Genomic DNA, 17,507 nt, shown 5'->3' on the forward strand with positions numbered 1-17,507 from the left:
ATGTGTCCGATCGTAAATGTCGTAGCGGGTTTGCTCTCCAACACAACCGGTTAGTGCTGAACTAGTATACTACACTATAAACTAGTGCTGTAACTCGTAACTAATTGGCACGTTCTGTTTACGTGACAAACCCTTTACTAATTAGCTGTGTCGGGTTTAAATATATGCATTTATATTTACGCAATTTAACCCAAAGAAACCCGCTTTTATGGATAACATTAGTCGAGAAAGCCCTACTACTATGTGTTAAATAGATGTAACTCTTAGGTCACTAATGTATCTATGTAAGGAAATGTATAGCAGCAGCTAAACATTCTTATTGGTGCCGAGGCACTCCCCTGCTCTCTCCCGGAGTCCCTGCAACCTACATTGAGTGATAGAACCTTTTGGCTTGTGTGTGTGTGTGTATAGAGTTGTTGTAAACCCCTAGAATCATAGTTCATGATTGTCTCAATGCTGGATTTCCGATAGCCGTGTTAATTGTACACCCTGTGTTTGTTTTATTAATGTTTTTAAAAATAAAGATTGCTTCATTAGTTGTTCAACTGCGGTTCACTCACGTGGGATGCTCCAGTTAGCGCAGTTAGCGCGGTTGGCTGCATACTGTGCGAAAGAAGTTTTACGTATGTACAAACATGATGATGCAGAGGGGTTTTTTGGGTAAAATTGTGCAAATATAAATGTGTGTCATTAAACCCGCCATCACCCGATACAGCCAATTATTAAGGGGCTTGTCACATACAAAACGTGCCAATTAGCTACTAGTTCAGCACACCGATGTGTTGGAGAGTAAACCTACAATAATTGGAGTACGACACATTTATATTTATGCAGTCTAACCCCGAAAAAAACCTCCCATGGATATTGGTCGTGAAAGCCTTCGTCTTAAACTACATAATGGTGGTGATGGTGGTGGTGATGATGATGAGGTGCCTGCATGATGACGAAGTGGGGGATTCATCTTCTTGGTTCTTTCGGTAAAGTCACGTAGAAGGGAAATAAGAAAATAATAAAAATAAAACATAATAAAATTATTCTCACGACGTTTCGGCCACAACGCAAGCAGCAGTCCTCAGGTGAAGAACAGGTCTGTCGGGAAGACAGGTCTTCAACGCAAGCAGCCGTCCTCAGGTGAAGAAACGTCGTGAGAATTATTTAATATTATTTTATTTTTTATAATTTTATTATTTCCCTTCTACGTGACTTTACCGAAATAACCAAGAAGATGAATCCCTGCAGTCACGAAAGCATTAAATAGAAGTGGGGGATGTTGACGGTGGTGATTTGTGATGGTTGTGATAGTGTTGGTGGTGATGATGAAGCCCCTGGAAGCTATCATACACTTTTAAATGATCATCATCTAGATTGACAATTCATTTCTTTTTAGAACTACAGGTAGTCCTCTACTTACGATGGGGATGCGTTACGACGACCCCATCGTAAGTCAAAAATATCGTAAGTCAAAGAAGGCCTAGCCCACCCAGGAGTCTTAAAGAATGGTGATAATTTAGCAAAACAGAGCAATTTACAGTGCCGTACTGTATAAACTATATATTGTATGTATTTATTAATGACAATACTGTATTGCACAGTAAAATGTAAAGTAAAAACAAGGTAAATTCTTAGCCTACCTATATGAACTGCAATTTAATAGCTAGTCAGGAAACAATCCGATCTGCATCACACAAGGCGGGAGATGCGTACATCCCGGCAGCGTTCCAACGTACAGTATCGTACCTCGTACGCTGCTGCTGCGTTTGCCCGCCGCGCGAAACTTAAAATATTTTACAATTTTGTCGTATCGCTATCGTAAGATCGAAATATCGTAAGTCGGACCATCGTAACTCGGGGACTACCTGTACTCCGTAGCATTTCAACACTACCCATATAATCAACACTACCCATATAATCAACACTGCCCATAGACTCAATACTACCCATAGACTGAACACTACCCATAGAATCAACACTACCCATAGACTCAACACTACCCATAGAATCAACACTACCCATAGACTCAACACTACCCATAGAATCAACACTGCTCATAGACTCGACACCACCCAGACTCATCACTACCCATAGACTGAACACTACCCATAGAATCAACACTACCCATAGAATCAACACAATTCATAGACTCAACACTGCCCATAGACTCAACACTGCACCATAGACTCAATGCCACCCATAGACTCAACACTACCCATAGAAATCAGCACTGCCCGTAGACTCAGCACTGCCCTTAGACTTGTTGCGTTTAGTTTTTTGTCCTTCCCACGCACTTTCCTATTTGCGCGGTTGGCTACGTATGGTACAAAAGAAGTTAATTGTACGTACATGATAGTGGTGGTGGTGGTGGTGATGATGGTGGTGGCGGTGATGTTAATGATGTTACCGTCTGGAACGCTATTCCCATCCGATATTAGGAAACCGCTGGGGAGCTATGATGTACTTTTAAATCATCATCTAGGCCTGACAAACTAATTTATCTAGAACTCATAATATAGGTTTTTTTGCGTCAGATCGCGTTATTTATAAATGTGTTGTAACCCTCCACCACCCGACACGGCCAAACAGTAAAAAATGTGTCACGTTTTTCACAGGACAAAATAATTCACTTCTTTAGCCCACCGGTGTGCTGAAGAGAGAATCAACAGCATTTAAAAATTTGAGTAGTGCGACGTTTCGCTGATAATTACAATCAGCTTCATCGGGCAAAGATGGTGAAGCTCTCCTGTTGCTTCCGGTCTTAAATAGAGCAGCATCAGGGTGACGTCATCATTTAATTCAATTCAATCTGGTGCAGTGATTCGAGACAAAGAGGGGGAGGGTATTGTAATTATATAGATTGGTAATCATTCAATTGTTATTCATTGGTATTTGTTTCCCGTATAAGGAATTGTAATTGTATTAATTTAATAATACGCTTCCAGGCCGCACTAAGAGAACTGTTTGTTGTTGTGGTTAGTTACTTCACACAACTACGTATGGTGCCAAGCAAGTAAAACAAAGGATACGTACATTAGTGGGTTAATGCTGAGTGGGTGAGTGGCTAACTATCAGGACAAAGACGGTGGGTCACCGCATCACGTGGCGGTTTCAGATGCGCTTCTGCGGACACCTGGAACGCTCCTCCAACATTATGAAGCCACTGGTGATATGCACTTTTACATCATCATCTAAGATTGACAAACTCATTTCTTTACAACTGCTTATTGTTGTTGTTGTGTTTAGTTTGTGGTCCTTCACCCGCACCTTCGATTAGCACGGTTGGCTACGTACGGTACCAAAGATGTTCAACATACTTACACACATGGGTTGGCGAGTGGGTGGTTGGGTGAGTGGATGGGTGAGTGGGTAAATGAGTGGATGAGTGGGTGAGTGGATAACCATCAGGACAAAGACAGTCACTGAATCATCACGTGGTGCTTTCTGATGAGCTGCTTCTGCGGCCGTCTGGAATGCTTTTCCTTCCGGTATTAGGAAGCCACTTTTACATCATCATCTAGATTGAAAACTAATTTCTTTATTCTAGATTTGAAGCTTTCGTGACTGCAAAGATTCATATTCTTAGGTTTTTTCGGTAAAGTCACGTAGGTAAAAAATTAAAATTAATAAAAGTAAAATTAAAAATGAAAATCACGACGTTTCGAAGGCAACACAAGCTTCCGTCTTCGGGTGGAACCGTCACAGCCCGACAGCTGTATCAAGTAAATGAGAGATTACAAGAGATACCACTCCGTATATATATTAGATATAACGTCATGATTTTTTATTTTACCTTTATTAATTTAAATTTTTTACCTACGTGACATTACCGAAAAAACCTAAGAATATAATTTATTTATGATTAGTTACATATGGTGTAAAAGAAGTACCAAATACGTACATACCATACTAAATGAGTGTCTGGTGCAGTGGTGTGAATAAACATCGCCACTGGGGGAGACAAAGGCCACCGTGCGTGGTGCTGGCCACCCACCCCCTCGTGTGCCGGTCTGACCTTCATTGGGCGTTGCCACTCACTAACAGCACGTGCCCCTACTGTATAAGGCTAAACAGGGGATCTTTGTCTTGGTGTAAGTCTATGGCGTATCTACACTGCCCTCTGCTGCCTACCATCGGGATAAACAGGTTAGAAATTAAATACAACTTTTTTCTTCTTGGTTCTTTCGCTAAAGTCACGTAGAAGGAAAATAATAAAAATAAAACATAATAAAATAATTCTCACGACGTTTCGGCCACAACGCAAGCAGCCGTCTTCAGGTGGAGAACAGGTCTGTCGAGAAGGCAGAGTCTGAATGACGCGCCCCAGGCTTGGAGCGACTATTTATGCTGGGATGGAGGGGGGAAGAGCGTCTTGACAAAATAATTTGCATATCAAGAGGAATTTAGCATATTTATGGGAAATGCAGATATGCGATTAGTACTAGTACTACTTGTGAAATGCGTAGGAGGTTTGGCGAGGGGTTTTATTATGTTTTATTTTTATTATTTTATTACTTCCCTTCTACGTGACTTTACCGAAAGAACCAAGAAGATGAATCCCTGCAGTCACGAAAGCTTTAAATCGAAATTGACATTCTAATTTCTTTATAACTGCTTATTGTTGTTGTTTTGTTTAGTTTGTGGTCCTTCACCCGCACGGTTGGCTACGTACGGTACCAAAGATGTTGAACATACATACATACACACATGGGTTGGCGAGTGGATTTGTGGGTGGGTAAGTGGCTAGGTGAGTGGGTAAGTGTGTAGGTGAGTGGATGAGTGGCTAACCATCAGGACAAAGACAGTCATTGAATCATCACGTGGCGCTTTCTGATGCGCTGCTTCTGCGGCCGTCTGGAATGCTCTTCCTTCGGAAGCCACTTTTACATCATCTAGATTGAAAACTAATTTCTTTATGATTAGTTACATATGGTGTAAAAGAAGTACAAAATACGTACGTACCATACTAAATGAGTGTCTGGTGCAGTGGTGTGAATAAGCATCGCCACTGGGGGGACAAAGGCGGCCGTGCGTGGTGCTGGCCACCAACCCCCTCGTGTGCCGGTCCGACCTTCATTGGGCGTTGTTACTCGCTAACAGCACGTGCCCCTACTAGATAAGGCTACACAGGGGATCTTTGTCTTTGTGCAAGTCTATGGCGTATCTACACTGCCCTCTGCCCTCTGCTGCCTACGATAGGGATAAACAGGTTTGAAATTAAATACAACTAAGCAGGTAAGGCCCCACTGAACTAAACAGCTTCTTTATCAGAAGCGACCTGGCCCAGAGGCGAAATTAGGATATTTTGCGCCCGGGGACGAACTATAAAATTGGCGCCCCCCCCCCCCCCCCCCCCCCGTTTAATCACATTTTCCTATTACATCGAATAAGGAATAACAATTTAAATTTTAATGAAACATTGTATTTAAAGAAGCAAATTTATAAAAATTATATTACATGGCTCACTCAGTCACTGTCGTAGACTGGTTGATATAGTCTACAAAAGATTAATTTTTCTTGATTTCACTGTCGCAAACTGGTCAATCACGTAATCAAAATCAGTTTTTTCCAATGTTTCTCTTTCAACGCTAAGAAGAGCAAGATCGCTGAGACGATCTTGTCCCATTGAAGCACGCAAATACGACAAAATAAGTTTCAATTTGCTGAACGACCGCTCACAGCTTGCAATTGAAACTGCTATTGTTCATAAAATTTGCAGTGAAATTCGCAAATTCGGAAATATGTCGTCTCCATAAAACACAATAAAACCAAGAAGATCCAAAGGAGTTTCTGGAAGAACTTTATTCCGGTTATTGAGCAGCATTTGCAATCTCCAATTTCTGTGAAAAGTTCGTGGCCATTGATGTCGGTGTCATACAAATTTCCAAAATCTGTGCAATTTCGACGAATTGCATCGACATCTGTGTCGGATAGAAGAGTTTTGACGTCCAGCAAAAATCAAAATTTTGTGTTCAGGTTTTTTAGTCGTAAAAACCGTGTTGACATCTCCTGTTGAAGTCGATAAAATACGCTCTTCAAAACGTGCACAATTTCTTCTTCTGCTGAAAGTCCTGCATCTCTTGCCAGTTCTCCTGGCATCTTCCGACGTCGCCTAATTCTTCTGTCCACATCGATCTCCTAGGCTGTGCATCTTGTTTTGGCGTTTTCTACAGCAACTTGGCTCAAATCATCACGAAGCTTGACAAATTCATGCTCCAAAGATTCAAGATCAGTTGCTGTTTCCTTGAAATTCATAGTAGGATCCTGTAAGCGCTTCTGAACACGATCAATTTTTCCAAGAATGACATTCCAGAAATGTAATAAAACTATGAAGTTAAAATGTAATACGCATGCCTGTAACTGTTCTGCATCACTTCTGGTTTCAGGCGTCATAGTTACGTCCTCCGATAATTTGTCTAGCAGCCCTACTAGTCCATCCAGTCCTTCATAGATAGCTTTAACAGCTTCTGATCGTGCACTCCAGCGTGTTTCAGACTCCCGCTTTACTGTGATGGGCACAGCTTTTTTTAACTCTTCCCAACGAATTGTTGAACGATAGAAAAAAATATATACTTTCAACTGTTCCAAAAAATGTGACAAGTGGATCCTGTTTAGCTGAGTGTACTCCTGCTAAGTTTAAGCTGTGGTTGTCACAGTCGACAAACAATGCTCTGTGATTTTTGTCACATATTCGTTGAAGGCCGGATATATGCCCAGTAATCACAGCAGCATTGCCATAACATTGTGCCCGATAGTCGGCTAGAGGTATGTTTTCAGATTTCAGTCTCTCGACGATGACTCTTTCTAGGCTTGCTGCATCTTTTGCATGTATCTCGATATAACCTAAAAATGATTCTTTGATAGTTACTTTTTTAGTTTGAAAATCAACATCCACAAATCTTATGACCTGAGAAAGCTGTTCCCGATGTCCTAGATCAGGAGTTGAGTCAAGTAAGATACCGTAGTACTTGTTTTTCCTGATATCACTCAACAATTGGTTCTTTACAGTCGACGCAAGTATGTGGATAAATTCCTTCTGGATTTCCGGTGTTTTGCTAAACATGGGTCATGCTGAGCAACGAGTTTGATTAGCGCGAAAAAGTTTCCAACATTTTTATCCTCATCCGCATTCAAATTTTTCTCATGGCCACGTAGTGCCAAATTTTGTGAAACCAGAAACTTAATACAGGTGAGTATTCTTTGCAATATATCTCGCCAACGTTGTTTTTCCAAATGAATTTGAGCTTGAACCACTGCGTCAATTCCAGTACCATCAATTATCCTTCGTTCGGCTTCCTTCCATGTAGTAAAAGCTGTGCGGTGGCTAGGATTGTTTTCATGAGAATTTAGTTTTTCTGGCTTTCTCCACTTGTTGAAACCGTTAACTCAAACGAAGCTCGTGAGTTTGAACTCAATGTAAATAATAGACAACAGAAACAGTAAGCAGCTTTATTGATTGGTGAATATAATAGCCACGAACGATTCACTTGCTCTCCGTTCGCTAGTCGGCGTTTAAACCATGCTGATGTAATTGAACGTTCTCTGGATACTGATGATAAGATTGTCTCTGTGCTGCAAAGGCAAGGATCCGAGAGTAATCATTTAATTGCGAAGAGGCTGTGATATTTTCGATAGCCTTGTCGTTTTATCAAATTCTAAGTAGCCAACATCGTGAAACCTTAGTACAGCAGGAACAGCATCATAATGAGTATTTTCAGCTTCTCTATCAGAAGATTATTTTATCTCATCTTCCCCGTTACTGTCAACAAGTTCATCATCATGTCGTAATTTCCGCCATCAAAAAACAGGCCAGTGACTAAGGTTGAAATACTGCGCCTGTCTGTTGTTTGGGACGTTCTTCCATGTAAGTTTTTAATAGGCGCGCATACCAAAATGTAATTACATGACATGTAGGCTGTGTGTGGCGGGATATATAAACTTTTAGGTAGAGGTGTATATTTGTGCAGTAGTTTCAGGCTGCCGCGCCCGCCGCAATAAGTTATAATGTAATGTTGTAAGCCTCATTTTGGCGCCCCTTTATCTTGGCGCCCGGGGACATATGTACCCCCCTGCCCCCCCCTAGCTACGCCTCTGACCTGGCCATCGCAAATGATAGCTCAACCAAGTGGCTTATCGCGTGGTAATGTATAGCAGCAGCCAAAAGCATAGAATCAGAGAGCCATAGAGACCCACAGAGATCCTAAAACTCACGTAGCACCAATGAGACCCACATAGACGCATAATAATCTTAACGTGTAATGTTAATTCTAAATGTGGAGGCGAGAGATAACATCTCGCAGGGTTAAAATCGAAATCGCGATCTCCTGCATACCAGGCGAGGTAGTTAACATCTCACAGGATCCGTGGTCTAACCCACGACCTCCTGGATACCAGGCGAGGTAGTTAACATCTCACAGAATCCGGGATCTAACCCATGACCTCCTGCATACCAGGCGAGGTAGTTAACATCTCACAGGATCCGTGGTCTAACCCACGACCTCCTGCACACCAGGCGAGGTAGTTAACATCTCACAGGATCCGGTATCTAACCCACGACCTCCTGCATACCAGGTGAGGTAGTTAATATCTCACAGAATCCGGGATCTAACCCACGACCTCCTGCATACCAGGCGAGGTAGTTAACATCTCACAGGATCCGGGATCTAACCCACAACCTCCTGCACACCTGGCGACGTAGTTAACATCGCACAGGATCCAGGATCTAACCCACGACCTCCTGCATACCAGGTGAGGTAGTTAACATTTCACAGGATCCGTGGTCTAACCCACGACCTCCTGCATACCTGGCGAGGTAGTTAACATCTCACAGAATCCGTGATCTAACCCACGACCTCCTGCACACCAGGCGAGGTAGTTAACATCTCACAGGATCCGTGGTCTAACCCACGACCTCCTGCACACCAGGCGAGGCAGTTAACATCTCACAGGGTCTGGGATCGAACCCACGACCTCCTGCATACCAGGCGAGGTAGTTAACATCTCACAGAATCCGGGATCGAACCCACGACGTCCTGCATACCAGGCGAGGTAGTTAACATCTCACAGGATCCGGTATCTAACCCACGACCTCCTGCACACCAGGCGAGGTAGTTAACATATCACAGGATCCGGAATCTAACCCACGACCTCCTGTACACCAGGCGAGGTAGTTAACATCTCATAGGATCCGGAATCTAACTCACGACCTCCTGCACACCAGGCGAGGTAGTTAATATATCACAGGATCCGGGATCTAACTCACGACCTCCTGTACACCAGGCGAGGTAGTTAACATCTCACAGGATCCGTGGTCTAACCCACGACCTCCTGCATACCAGGCGAGGTAGTTAACAACTCACAGGATCCGGGATCTAACCCACGACCTCCTGTATACCAGGCGAGGTAGTTAACATCTCACAAGATCTGTGGTCTAACCCACGACCTCCTGCACACCAGGCGAGGTAGTTAACATATCACAGGATCCGGGATCTAACTCACGACCTCCTGTACACCAGGCGAGGTAGTTAACATCTCACAGGATCCGTGGTCTAACCCACGACCTCCTGCATACCAGGCGAGGTAGTTAACAACTCACAGGATCCGGGATCTAACCCACGACCTCCTGCATACCAGGCGAGGTAGTTAACATCTCACGTGATCCGTGGTCTAACCCACGACCTCCTGCACACCAGGCGAGGTAGTTAACATCTCACAGAATCCGGGATTGAACCCACGACCTCCTGTGTATCAGGCGAGGTAGTTAACATCTCACAGAATCCGGGATCTAACCCACGACCTCCTGCATACCAGGCGAGGTAGTTAACATCTCACAGGATCCGGTATCTAACCCACGACCTCCTGCACACCAGGCGAGGTAGTTAACATATCACAGGATCCGGAATCTAACCCACGACCTCCTGTACACCAGGCGAGGTAGTTAACATCTCATAGGATCCGGAATCTAACTCACGACCTCCTGCACACCAGGCGAGGTAGTTAACATATCACAGGATCCGGGATCTAACTCACGACCTCCTGTACACCAGGCGAGGTAGTTAACATCTCACAAGATCTGTGGTCTAACACACGACCTCCTGCATACCAGGCGAGGTAGTTAACATCTCACAGAATCCGTGATCTAACCCACGACCTCCTGCATACTAGGCGAGGTAGTTAACATCTCACAGAATCCGGGATTGAACCCACGACCTCCTGCACACCAGGCGAGGTAGTTAACATCTCACAGAATCCGGGATCTAACCCACGACCTCCTGCACACCAGGCGAGGTAGTTAACATCTCACAGAATCCGGGATCTAACCCATGACCTCCTGCATACCAGGCGAGGTAGTTAACATCTCACAGAATCCGTGGTCTAACCTACGACCTTCTGCATACCAGGCGATGTAGTTAACATTTCTTAGTGTCTGGGATCTAACCCACGCCCTCCTGTACACCAGGCGAGGTAGTTAACATCTCTCAGGGTCTGGGATCTAACCCACGACCTCCTGCACACCAGGCGAGGTAGTTAACATCTCTCAGTGTCTGGGATCGAACCCACTGATTAAGCTCCACACAGTCATCATCATCAGCCATGGTCAATCCACTGCTGGATGCAGTGCACTGATTGCTCACCATACGGTGCTGTAACATTGAAATCGTGACTTTGAAACGCTAAAACTGCTAGTTAAGTCTATTATCTTATTTAAAGAATAGGAGTGTGATAAGCTATTGTAATGTATTTACACAGAGTGAAGTGTAAACTTTCTTTAGCACAACAACAATAATGTACAACTTGCATAAACTAAGCGATTAGACGCGATATTTAGACATTATAATGCATAACTATTTAAATTAGACACATCTAGATATTATAAAGTATAACTATTTAAATTAAACGCGATATCTACACAATGTATAATTAATAAAATTAGACATCTAGACATTATAATGTATAACTATTTAAATTAGACACATCTAGACATTGTATAACTATTTAAATTAGACACATCTAGACGTTACAATGTATAACTATTTAAATTAGACATCTAGACATTATAATGTATAACTATTTAAATTAGACACATCTAGACATTATGTATAACTATGTAAATTGACACGATATTTAGACAATGTGTAACTATTTAAATAAGACATCTAGACATTATAATGTATAACTATTTAAATTAGACACATCTAGACATTATAATCTGTAACTATTTAAATTAGACACGATATCTACACAATGTATAATTAATAAAATTAGACACATCTAGACATTATAATGTATAACTATTTAAATTAGACATCTAGACATTATAATGTATAACTATTAAAATTAGACACGACATCTACACAATGTATAACTATTTAAATTAGACACATCTAGACGTTATAATGTATAACTAATTAAATTAGACACATCTAGACATTATGTATAACTATGTAAATTGACACGATATTTAGACAATGTGTAAGTATTTAAATTAGACATCTAGACATTATAATGTGTAACTATGTAAATTGACACGATATTTAGACAATGTGTAACTATTTAAATTAGACACATCTAGACATTATAATGTATAACTATGTAAATTGACACGATATTTAGACAATGTGTAACTATTTAAATTAGACACATCTAGACATTATAATGTATAACTATTTAAATAAGACACATCTAGACATTATAATGTGTAACTATTTAAATTAGACACATCTAGACATTATAATGTGTAACTATTTAAATTAGACACATCTAGACATTATAATGTATAACTATTTAAATTAGACACATCTAGACATTATAATGTATAACTATTTAAATTAGACACATCTAGACATTATAATGTATAACTATTTAAATAAGACACATCTAGACATTATAATGTGTAACTATTTAAATTAGACACATCTAGACATTATAATGTGTAACTATTTAAATAAGACACATCTAGACATTATAATGTATAACTATTTAAATTAGACACATCTAGACATTATAATGTATAACTATTTAAATTAGACACATCTAGACATTATAATGTGTAACTATTTAAATTAGACACATCTATCTTAATTTTGGAGCTTTTGTGACTGCAGGAATTATTCTTTGGTTCTTTCGGTAAAGTCACGTATAAAGATACACATCTAGACATTATAATCTGTAACTAATTAAATTATACGCGATATTTAGACATTATAATTAACAATCAAGAACATTTTTACCTCACGAAATCTTGTGCCGCTTAAAAAGTTCTTCAAAACCTGTAAAATAAAAATAAAAACATGACATTGACGAGGCTCACAACCCTAAACGATTTAAGCTAAAAACTAAACAATTTATAAAACGCAAAACTTTAACATTATTATCACAGATTACCTCACACCGTTACAGTCGTCAATGTCACGTCGCAAACTTAACTCCCTTTGCCCTGTAATCAGACAAAGCCGCTTCTATAACCAAACACGACAACTTGTTCGCTTTAATCGCCGAAGTTAACTCGTCACGAATTTAACAATTTTAACTTTTATAATCCACAAACTCGCGTAAGCTCACCTCAACGCCTCACGACGGAATCGATTCGTCTAAGTCTGCACCAATAGATTCCACGCGCAATCCCCTTTGAAGCCATGGAATCGAATCATGAATCGATTCCACGCACAGCCCATTGATGTAATGGAATCGATGGCGTTGATTTAATCGACAAGGAGTCGATTCCTGAGCGGAGATTTTTTTTATTTTTCCCGCCAAAACTGCAACAGGTGCCCTCTTTAAACCCCTAAAGTTGCAATTTTCTGATCGTTTTGTGCATTTAAAGTTACAAGTTACCTCATAATTCGTCATTAAATGGCTTAAGATGCACATTGTGATGCGCGTTTTGTTTGTGAGATTTTTTTAGGTTATAAAATTATGTATAGTCATTGCCTGTTCGTTTTGTGCACTTATAATTACAACTTGTCTAAATTGTTAATTATAAATGTTAATTGTGCATTGCGAGGGGTGTTTTGTATATAATGTGCGATTTTAACTAATAAATTCACATCTTGTATATACACACAATGATGTACTGAGACAATGTTGTACTGTACTTTGACTACCTTAACGCTTTCAATGTTAAGCGCGTTGCTTAATGTTTATGAATAATTAAACTTTGTGAATCTAACTTTTAAAACAATTCACACTTCAATAAAACTTTAAGGTGCACATTGCAATGTGCTTTTTGTTTATGAGATGTTTTAAAATGTAATAATGTACAGCATTTAACATTTGTTTCTGTCATTGCCTGATCGTTTCGTGCATTTATAATTACAACTTACCTCATAGTTTGCAATTAAATGTTACCAAGTGGTACATTGCTAGAGTGTTTTATTTATTACGTGCGATTAAAAGACTAAATATTCCTATAGTTTACGTAAAATAATTGTTTATTTTTCCCGCCAAAACTACAACAGGTGCCACGTGCCTCATACCCCTCGATAAACCACAAAGTTGTAATTATCTCGTCGTTTTGTGAATTTATAATCTCGAGTTACCTCACAAAATGGGTTAACCCATTTAATTACAAACTATGAGGTGACTTGTAATTATAAATGCACAAAACGACCAGATTATTACAACTTTAATGTTTATAACGGGGCAAGTCACGTGGCACCTGTCGTAGTTTTGGCGGGAAAAACAAACTGCCGCGTCCCACGCTTAGGAATCGATGGCGGTTGATTAATCCTGAGGGAATCGATTCTATCGTTTCAATGGGGTTTTCGTGTGGAATCGATTCGTGATTCGATTTCGTCGCTTCAATGGGGTTTGCGTGTGGAATCGATTTGGCGGTAAGTTGAGGAAACGAATCGATTCCTGCAGCGAGGTTGTTCACGTTGCTTTAGCGAGTTAAGGATTATAAAAGTTAAAATTGTTAAATTCGTTAAAGAGTTAAGGCGAACAAGTTGTCGTGTTTAGTTATAGAAGCGGCTTTGTCTGCTTACAGGGCAAAGGGAGTTAAGTTTGTGAGGTGACATTGACGACTGTAACGGTGATAATGTTAAAGTGTTGCGTTTTATAAATTTGTGGTTTTAGCTTCAATTATTTAGTTTTTCTTATTAAATGTTTTAGTTTCGTGAGCGTCGTCGATGTCCCGTGTTGGTTTTTATTTTACAGGCTTTGAAAAACATAAACGGCGAAGATTTCGTGAGGTAAAATTATATTTTTAAATTATAATGTCTAAATATCGTGTTTAATTTAAATAGTTAAACATTATAATGTGTAGATATCGTGTTTAATTTAAATAGTTAAACATTACAATGTCTAGATATCGTGTTTAATTTAAATAGTTACACATTAGAATGTCTAAATATCGAGTCAATTTAAATAATTAAACGTTATAATGTGTAGATATCGTGTCACTTTAAATAGTTAAACGTTTTAATGTATAACCATCGTGTTTAATGTAAATAGTTAAACGTTTTAATGTCTAAATATCGTGTCAATTTAAATAGTTAAACATTATAGTGTATAAACATCGTGTTTAATGTAAATAGTTACACGTTATAATGTCTAAATATCGTGTCAATTTAAATTGTTAAAAGTTATAATGGTTAAATATCGTGTTTAATTTAAATAGTTTAACATTATAATGTCTAGATATCGTGTTTAATTTAAATAGTTAAACGTTATAATGTCTAAATATCGTGTCACTTTAAATAGTTAAACGTTATAATGTCTAAATATCGTGTTTAATTTAAATAGTTAAACGTTATGTCTAGATATCGTGCCAATTTAAATAGTTTAACATTATAAAGTCTAAATATCGTGTCAATTGAAATAGTTAAACGTTTTAATGTCTAAATATCGTGTCAGTTTAAATAGTTAAACGTTATAATGTCTAAATATCGTGTTTAATTTAAATAGTTAAACGTTATGTCTAGATATCGTGCCAATTTAAATAGTTTAACATTATAAAGTCTAAATATCGTGTCAATTGAAATAGTTAAACGTTTTAATGTCTAAATATCGTGTCAGTTTAAATAGTTAAACGTTATAATGTCTAAATATCGTGTTAATTAAAATAGTTAAAGGTTATAATGTGTAGATATCGTGTTTAATTTAAATTGTTAAACGTTATAATGTCTAAATATCGTGTCAATTTAAATAGTTAAACGTTATAATGTCTAAATATCGTGTTTAATTGAAATAGTTTAACATTATAATGTGTAGATATCGTGTCAATTTAAATAGTTAAACGTATTTAAGTCTAAATATCGTGTCAATTTAAATAGTTAAACGTTATAATGTATAAACATTGTGTTTAATGTAAATCGTTAAACAATGTCTAAATATCGTGCCAATTTAAATAATTAAACGTTATAATGTCTAAATATCGCGTCAATTTAAATAGTTAAACGTTATAATGTCTAAATATCGTGTCAATTTAAATAGTTAAACGTTATGTCTAAATATCGTGTCAATTTAAATAGTTAAACGTTATGTCTAAATATCGTGTCAATTTAAATAGTTAAACATTATAATGTCTAGATATCGTGTCAATTTAAATTGTTAAACGTTATAAAGTATAAATATCGTGTCAATTTAAATATTTTAACGTTTTAATGTCTAATTATCGTGCCAATTTAAATAGTTAAACGTTTTAATGTCTAAATATCGTGTTAATTTAAATAGTTAAACGTTTTAATGTCTAATTATCGTGCCAATTTAAATAGTTAAACGTTATAATGTCTAAATATCGTGTCAATTTAAATAGTTAAACGTTATAATGTCTAGATATTGTGTCAATTTAAATAGTTAAACGTTATAAAATCTAGATATCGTGTCAATTTAAATAGTTAAATGTTATAATGTCTAGAAATCGTGTCAGTTTAAGTAGTTAAACATTATAATGTCTAAATATCGTGTCAATTTAAATAGTTAAACATTATGTCTATAAATCGTGTCAATTTAAATTGTTAAACGTTATAATGTCTAAATATCGTGTCAATTTAAATAGTTAAACATTATGTCTATAAATCGTGTCAATTTAAATTGTTAAACGTTATGTCTAAATATAGTGTTAATTTAAATAGTTAAACATAATGTATAAACATCGTGTTTAATGTAAATAGTTAAACTTTATAATGTGTAGATATCGTGTCAATTTAAATAGTTAAGCGTTTTAATTTCTACATATCGTGTCAATTTAAATACCACCATTGGAACCTCCTTTGCCAGTAGCAAAATATGAAAATTGGGTAAGGAGGTTCCAATGGTGTAAATGCTTACCCCGAGCTCTCATACTCTGATGGTGCATTGTCTTTGAGTTGTGCGCCTTTTGGCGTCATCTGGTCCAACACCATGTGAGACTAGGCTCTAAGATAAGCTGTCTCGGGTGTGGACCAATCCATTTCAAGGATCACGTGAGACTGGGCTCTAAGAAATCTGTCTCGGGTGTGGACCAATCAATTTCAAGGACCATGTGAGACTGGGCTCTAAGAAAAGCTGTCTCGGGTGTGGACCAATCCATTTCAAGGACCATGTGAGACTGGGTTCTAAGAAAAGCTGTCTCGGTTGTGGACCAATCAATTTCAAGGACAGTGCATATCATTAATTATCAGAGTTGTGTTTTTTTTTGCATTCCGACCGCAGGTATTGTGGTCAATGCAAACATGACTCCTTGTAAAAATAGTGTCAGTTTTGTTGCCAGATAAAAGGGTAAAAAACAATTATCAATCTAATTGCTTAGTTAATGCAAGTTGTACATTATTGTTATCGTGCTGAAGAAAGTTTACACTTCACTCTGTGTAAATACATTACAATAGCTTATCAAAGTCACGATTTCAATGTTACAGCACCGTATGGTGAGCAATCAGTGCACTGCATCTAGCAGTGGCTTGACCATGGCTGATGATGATGGTGGTGATGACTGTGATTGTGTGGAGCTTAATCAGTGGGGTGCCGTGGTGGATAGATGTTAACTACCTCGCCTGTTATGCAGGAGGTCGTGGGCTCCACCCCGGATCCTGCGAGATGTTATCTCTCTCGCCTCCACATTTATAATGAACATCACACATTTAGATTATTATGGGTCTCTACGATGCTACGTGAGTCTTAGGATTTCAGTGCTCTCTATGGGTCTCTGATTCTATGATTTTTGGCTCCTGCTATACATTTCCACGCGATAAGCCACTTGGTTGAGCTATCATTTGTGATGGCCAGATCGCTTCTGATATAAAGAAGCTGTTTAGTTCAGTGTTTAAGTTGTATTTTAGCCTTACTTGCTAAAAGAAAAAATAGTTTAGTGTTGTATTTCATTTCAAACATATTTATCCCGATCGTAGGCAGCAGAGGGCAGTGTAGATACGCCATAGACTTGCACAAAGACAAACGATTACCCGTGTAGCCTTATACATTAGGGGCACGTGCTGTTAGTGAGTAGCAACGCCCAATGAATGTCGGGCCGGCTCTTCTGTATCTTGTGCAATTTTCAAAGGCAAACAATCTGTCACAAAATAATTTGAATAAACACT

At 38.6% G+C, this 17,507-nt stretch overlaps 1 protein-coding gene across 5 annotated transcripts in view; it reads right to left on the bottom strand.

Moving 5' to 3' along the window:
- LOC133359596 (membrane-anchored junction protein-like) overlaps positions 1–13,674 on the bottom strand; it is a 59,621-nt gene extending 45,947 nt beyond the window's left edge. For all 5 annotated transcript variants that reach the window (XR_009757173.1, XM_061578057.1, XM_061578056.1 and 2 more), the window contains exons 1-2: positions 13,314–13,674; positions 12,222–12,260 (exon numbers count right to left, since the gene is read on the bottom strand). The gene's annotated coding sequence lies outside the window, so the exon portion shown is untranslated. The remainder of the gene's footprint in view (positions 1–12,221; positions 12,261–13,313) is intronic.
- Between the last annotated feature and the right edge of the window lie 3,833 nt (positions 13,675–17,507).

The sequence above is a fragment of the Lethenteron reissneri genome, chromosome 65 (genome assembly GCF_015708825.2).
Source record: "Lethenteron reissneri isolate LAM-NWPU_2019-01 chromosome 65, ASM1570882v1, whole genome shotgun sequence".
Classification (NCBI taxonomy): domain Eukaryota; kingdom Metazoa; phylum Chordata; class Hyperoartia; order Petromyzontiformes; family Petromyzontidae; genus Lethenteron; species Lethenteron reissneri.